Source organism: Macrosteles quadrilineatus, unplaced genomic scaffold (genome assembly GCF_028750875.1).
Source record: "Macrosteles quadrilineatus isolate MER2022 unplaced genomic scaffold, UCM_ALF_1.0 Scaffold_8__2_contigs__length_117827958, whole genome shotgun sequence".
Classification (NCBI taxonomy): Eukaryota; Metazoa; Arthropoda; class Insecta; order Hemiptera; family Cicadellidae; genus Macrosteles; species Macrosteles quadrilineatus.
In genome coordinates this window covers 2102119-2109210 of record NW_026542601.1, presented here as the reverse complement: position 1 = coordinate 2109210, position 7092 = coordinate 2102119, and positions in this window count along the sequence as shown.

Below are 7092 nucleotides of genomic sequence, written 5' to 3'. Positions count from 1 at the left end.
ACAGGTGAAAGAACTTCTCATGACTATAAACACTCCACATAGACAGGTTTTCATATTATTTTGGTCTGTTTTCTTTCTTAGACCACATCTATGGTTTTAATTGACTAAAATTTGTTTTTTCATTACTGAAAATAGATCCATAGTGAAGTGAAAATATCCAGATTAATTTTACTTTAGTTTTTTAATTTAACTTTAGTTCTGTCTGAACATCAGTTCAAAAATAATACTAAAATAAAATGTTTAGGGACAGCTTTTAGCTAGAGTTTTAATGTAGGATATTGAAAACGTCCTGTGGTGCTAAGTTCAATTATTGTAGCTTAATAAGAAACAACCTAGCTAACATGTAGCATTTTAGAATTTTTATAATTATGTGTTTTTATAATAAATTTCAGAACTCACTTTGATTTCCAATTCTAAATAATCATTAAGGATGTAGAGTGTTAAGTCATTATTGTGATCTTTAAGGTATTAAAATGTTAGTGAGTTAGTGTATCCAACATTCACATTGGATTCTGAAGTAGACATCCCATCAACTTGGACAGTCTGTAACCAGTTTTTTTTTACTGATTTTAAGGGTGCCACCAGAAAAATTTATCATTATTTAAGAAATCAATATTTATTTTTTTATTTTATTTTCCACGGCAATGCCATTTTCAATAATAACAATCAGTTAAGATTGTAAAAAAAGATTATATAAACTTCAAGACTGACTTATAAACCATACAACAAAACAACATTTTCATCAACAATTACATCAATACAATCAATCAACACTATGACATAACAATGCAGAATGATTATGAATAACACTAACAATGATAATAATATGGTCAATAGCTTATAAAGCATGATAATAATTGCCAATAGTTTATAAAGCAATCTGATTTTGGCCTGACCCAATTTTGACCGAATCAAAACTGGTCAAAACTTTTTACGACTAAGTAAAGAAGTCTTCACCTTAGCCCCTTACTTACCATGGGGTCCAGAAAAGAGAGGGGCTTGGGTACCCTCCTTGAAAATTATTTTGAAAATTATGGCCCTAAAAACTAAATGTTAATGATTTTTACGAGATACTGCACACAAAAATTAGTCTAGTCGCTCATATTTGTTGCCGAAAATGTTTGCTTCATGCAAAAGATAATTTGTTGATCTTCTCTGCTCCGGGGGGGGGGGGGGGGGGGGGGCATCCATGAATTAGTTTAAAGTGTTGTAAAAGTTACCCTTTGCTTTTGTATAATAAAACTCTATGTATAATAAAGCGGGATCACAGATCTGCCACTCTGTCAATGGCGCTTTATTGAACTAATTATTCTCTATTGTTTCTAAACTGGCTATAAAACTTTGGCATGGAAATGTAAAGTCTACTTCACAGTACTGTATATAACGTAGTCAAGAATGATAGAAATATTTTTAAAAAGAATTGTTAGTTTTAAAAAAATTAGAATAGGCTAGTTGTTATACTATGTGAGTATAAAATGCAAAATTTAAAAAAATATTAAGTGAGTAATTATAATATAATTATCTGAAACTTTATAACAGAATCTGGTAATCTTATACCCTTTTGGTTGGTTTATAATTTTAGAACAAGAAACAATTATTGATCCCATAAATTGTAAATTATGTTGTATGCCAATTTCATGGATAATCTTCTCTTCACACCATTACCAGCATTTATAAACTTATTTTGTCATTGACTCCTAGGTTTAGAGTTTTTATATAGCATTCAATCAAAAAGGGACTTCATTATTGTAATTTATACCATCAAAACAGCTCTTCCACCTGCTAAGCATAGCCTTTTATATTTTTTTAATTAATAGTTATTACTATAATTTTGCTAATAAATTATTTTGCTGACTTGACTGTTAGTTAATTAATTTACCTGTGTCATTTTTTTTTGTGGTTTGATTTGGAATTCAAACATTTTGGTCTCCTCAGGTACCTTGATACATTACAATGAGCTTTAGAAAGTAATGATAACTAGGTGGCGTTTGCAGAGGCATCCACAAAACTGAGCGGAGTCATCAGGGGTTCATACTATATTGTTTTTGTCATACTGCAGTAAAAACAGTCGTTTTTAATGCATGCGTTGCGGGTCTAAAGTGGCATTTTTACTCTTCAGGGAGTAAAGATCGTTTTTAGCCTCTATTGAGTAAAAATCAGTTGTTGACAACTCAGTTGTAAATTTCTATTGTAAACGATTGCATGTATCGAAATATGTATCGATTTGTGCTTTGTAATCATTTTAACCTACAGTCTACAGTCTCTTCCCATAGCATTTTAGCATTGCAGATACATTAATCCATTCCCACACTCAACACTGCTCACCTTTACTACTTCCTTCATCACCCCCTACGTCGTGGACCTGTTTCCCTCTCTTCCCATAGCATTTTAGGATTGCAGATACATTAATTTAATTGCCAAAGGCAGTTCCCACACTCTGCACTGCAAGCCTTACTACTTCCTTCACCATTTCCTACGCCATAGACCTGTTTCCTTCCCTTCTCGTATCATTTAAGTATTAGAATTGACTATATATTGGTATATTGACTATATAATGGTATTAGATACATTTATCTAACTGCCCAAACGGTTCCCCCACTCTCCACTGCCAGCCTTTAAAACTCCCTTCACCACTTCCTACGTCGTGGGGCCTGTTTCCTTCTCTTCTCTTAGCATTTTAGGATTGAAGATACATTAATCTAACTGCCACAGACGGTTCTCACATTATGCTCATACTTTACTACTTCCTAAGCTACTTCCTACATCTAGGACCTGTTTTCATCATTTTCCATAGCATTTTAGTATTTTAGATACGTTAATATAATTGCCACAAACATTGCCCACACTTCACACCGCTAGCCTTTACTACTTCTTTCACCATTTTCTATGTCGTGGGCATGCTTCCATCCCTTCTCATAGCATTTCAGCATTGCAGATACATTAATCTAACTGCTACAAAGGGTTCCCAGTTCCCACACTCCACACTGCTTACCTTACTACTTCCTTCACCTCTTCTTACGTCGCGGGCCTGATTCTCTCTATTCCCATAGAATTTTAAGATTGTAGATACCTTAGTCTAATCGTCATAAACAGTTCCCACACTCCGAAAAGCTAGCCTTGACTACTTCCTTCACCACTTCCTACGTCTCGGACCTGTTTCCCTCCCTACCCTTAGCATTATTGGATTGCAAATACCTTAATCTATTGGTTATAAACATATCCCACACTCTGAACAACATTTCCTTTACTACTTCCTTCGCAACTTCCTACGTCACCGACCTGATTCCCCCCCTTTCCATAGCATTTTATGATTGCATATACCTTAATCTAATCGTCATAAACAGTTCCATCACTCCGGACAGCTCGCATTTACTGCTTCCTTCACCACCTCCTACGTCACGGGCCTGTTTCCCTCCCTTTCCATAGCATTTTAGGATTGCAGATACCTTAATTTAATCGTCATAAACAGTTCCCAAACTCCGGACAACTCACCTTCACTACTTCCTTCACCACTTCCTACATCACGGACCCGTTTCCCTCCCTTTCCATAACATTTTAGGATTACAGATACCTTAAACTAGTCGTCATAAACAGTTGCCACACTCCGAAAAACTCGCCTTTACTACTTCCTTCGTCACTTCCTACGTCACAGACCTGTTTACCTCCCTTCCCATAGCATTTTAGGTTGTTAGATACCTTAATCTAATTGTTATAAACAGTTTCCACACTCCGGACAGCTCGCCTTGACTACTTCCTTCACCACTTCATACGTCGCGGACCCCTTTTCCTCCATTCCCATAGAATTTTAGGAATGCCTTTAATATTACCTTTATCTAATCGTCATAAACAGTTTCCACACTCCGGACAGCTCGCCTAGACTACTTCCTTCGCCACTTCATACGTCGCGGACCTGTTTTCCTCCCATCCCATAGCATTTTAGGTTTGTAGATACCTTAATCTAATCGTCATAAACAGTTTCCACACTCCGGACAGCTCGCCTTCAGTACTTCATTCATCACTTCCTACGTCGCGGACCTGTTTTCCACCCTTCCCATAGCATTTTAGGATTGCAAATACCTTTATCTAATCGTCATAAACAGTTTCCACACTCCGGACAGCTCGCCTAGACTACTTCCTTCACCACTTCATACGTCGCGGACCTGTTTTCCTCCCATCCCATAGCATTTTAGGTTTGTAGATACCTTAATCTATTGGTCATAAACAGATCCAACACTCCAGACAACTCGCCTTTACTACTTCCTTCACCACTTCCTTCGTCAAGGACCTGTTTTCCTCCCTTCCCATAGCATTTTAGGTTTGTAGATACCTTAATCTAATCGTCATAAACAGTTTCCACACTCCGGACAGCTTGCCTTGACTACTTCCTTCACCACTTCCTACGTCGCGGACCCCTTTTCCTCCCTTCCCATAGCATTTTAGGTTTGTAGATACCTTAATCTAATGGTCATAAACAGATTCCATACCCCGAACAGCTCGCCTTTACTACTTCCTTCACCAATTCCTACGTCTCGGACCCCTTTTCCTCCCTTCCCATAGAATTTTAGGAATGCCTTTAATATTACTTTTATCTAATCGTTATAAACAGTCCCCACACTCTGGACAGCTCGCCTTGACTACTTCCTTTACCACTTCCTACGTCACGGACCAGTTTCCCTCCCTTCCTATAAAATTTTAGGAATGCAGATACCTAAATCTAATCGTTATAAACAGTTTCCACACTCCAGACTGCTCTCCTTTACTACTTTCTTCACCACTTCCTACGTCACGGACCTCAAGCTAGTGTCGTAATTTGATTATATTTATGATCCAGTACCTGGGGACCGAGCTTTGCTCGGGGAAAATTATTAGTTTACTCTGAAAAGTATTGCAGATACATTAATCCACTCCCAATCTCCACACTTCTCACCTTCACTACTTACTTCACCACTCCCTACGTCGTGGACCTGTTTGCCCTCCTTCCCTATACCATTTTAGTATTGCAGATACATAAATGCCACAGACAGTTCCCACACTCTGCACTGCTAGCATTACTACTTCCTTCACCACTTCCTACGTCGCGGACCTGTTTCCCTCCATTCCCATAGCATTTTAGGATAGTAGATACCTTAATCTAATCGTCATAAACATTTCCCACACTCCGGACTGCTCACCTTTACTACTTCCTTCACCACTTCCTACGTTGTGAACCTGTTTCCCTCCCTTCCCATAGCATTTTAGGATTGCAGATTCCTTAATCTAATTGTCATAAACAGTTTTCACACTCCAGACTGCTCGCCTTTACTACTTCCTTCACCACTTCCTACGTCGCGGACCTGTTTCTCTCCATTCCCATAGCATTTTAGGATTGTAGATTCCTTAATCTAATCGTCATAAACAGTTTTCACACTCCAGACTGCTCGCCTTTACTACTTCCTTCACCACTTCCTACATCGCAAACCTCTTTCCATCCCTTCCCATAGGATTTTAGGATTGCAGATTCCTTATTCTAATCGTCATAAACAGTTTCCACACTCCAGACTGCTCGCCTTTACTACTTCCTTCACCACTTCCTACGTCGCGGACCTGATTCCCTTCCTTTCCATAGCATTTTACGATTGTAGATAACTTGATCTAATCGTTATTAACAGTTCCCACACTCCGGACTGCTCACCTTTACTACTTCCTTCATTCGTTGTGAACCTGTTTCCCTCCCTTCCCATAGCATTTTAGGATCGCAGATTCCTTAATCTAATTGTCATAAACAGTTTTCACACTCCAGACTGCTCGCCTTTACTACTTCCTTCACCACTTCCTACGTCGCAAACCTCTTTCCATCCCTTCCCATAGGATTTTAGGATTGCAGATTCCTTATTCTAATCGTCATAAACAGTTTCCACACTCCAGACTGCTCACCTTTACTACTTCCTTCACCACTTCCTACGTCGCGGACCTGATTCCCTTCCTTTCCATAGCATTTTAGGATTGTAGATAACTTGATCTAATCGTTATTAACAGTTTTCACACTCCAGACTGCTCGCCTTTACTACTTCCTTCACCACTTCCTACGTCGCGGACCTGATTCCCTTCCTTTCCATAGCATTTTAGGATTGTAGATAACTTGATCTAATCGTTATTAACAGTTCCCACACTCCGGACTGCTCACCTTTACTACTTCCTTCACCACTTCCTTCGTTGTGAACCTGTTTCCCTCCCTTCCCATAGCATTTTAGGATTGCAGATTCCTTAATCTAATCGTCATAAACAGTTTCCACACTCCAGACTGCTTGCCTTTACTACTTCCTTCCCCATTTCCTACGTCATGGACCTGTTTTCCTCCCTTCCCATTACATTTTAGGATTGCAGATACCTTAATTTAATCGTCATAAACAGATCCCACACTCCAGACTGCTCGCCTTTACTACTTCCTTCACCTCTTCCTATGTAAGGACCTGTTTTCCTCCCTTTCCATGGCATTTAAGGATTGCAGATACCGTAATCTAATCGTCATAAACAGATCCCACACTCCACACTGCTACCCGACTATAGAATCAAGTAATCTTTAGTATAATCTTTGCTCAATAGTAACAACTGATGTTTTTCCTTTTGTACTGTATTTTGTTTTGCTAGTATACTGTGGATAGACAAATTACAAGTCTTTTGTTTACTTTTCCTTGTTATTTAATTCAGCCAATATGGTTACCTAGCAACCCATAAGACTAATGTTAAAAAAATGTGATTTTCAGTTTCATTTTTCTACGTAATTAGATTTTTGTTGGCAGTTCTAATTGCAGTAAACTCGTTTTTAGGCCAGAAATAAACTATATACAACATTTGAAGAAAATCGTCGGAGCCGTTTTCGAGATCTTGGTGCAAGCATACATACATACATATATACATACATACATACATACATACAAGCAAACTTTGCTCGTATTAGAGTATAGGATACCGTTTCTGTTCTAATATCTTTGGATTAATGCTATCAGCTATTTCCTTATCTACTGCATTCAAAAGTCATCAGCTGATCATATGTTTTTGTTTATGTGTCAAATACTGCTTCCATTAAGGATTACATTGAAACTTTGAGACCCA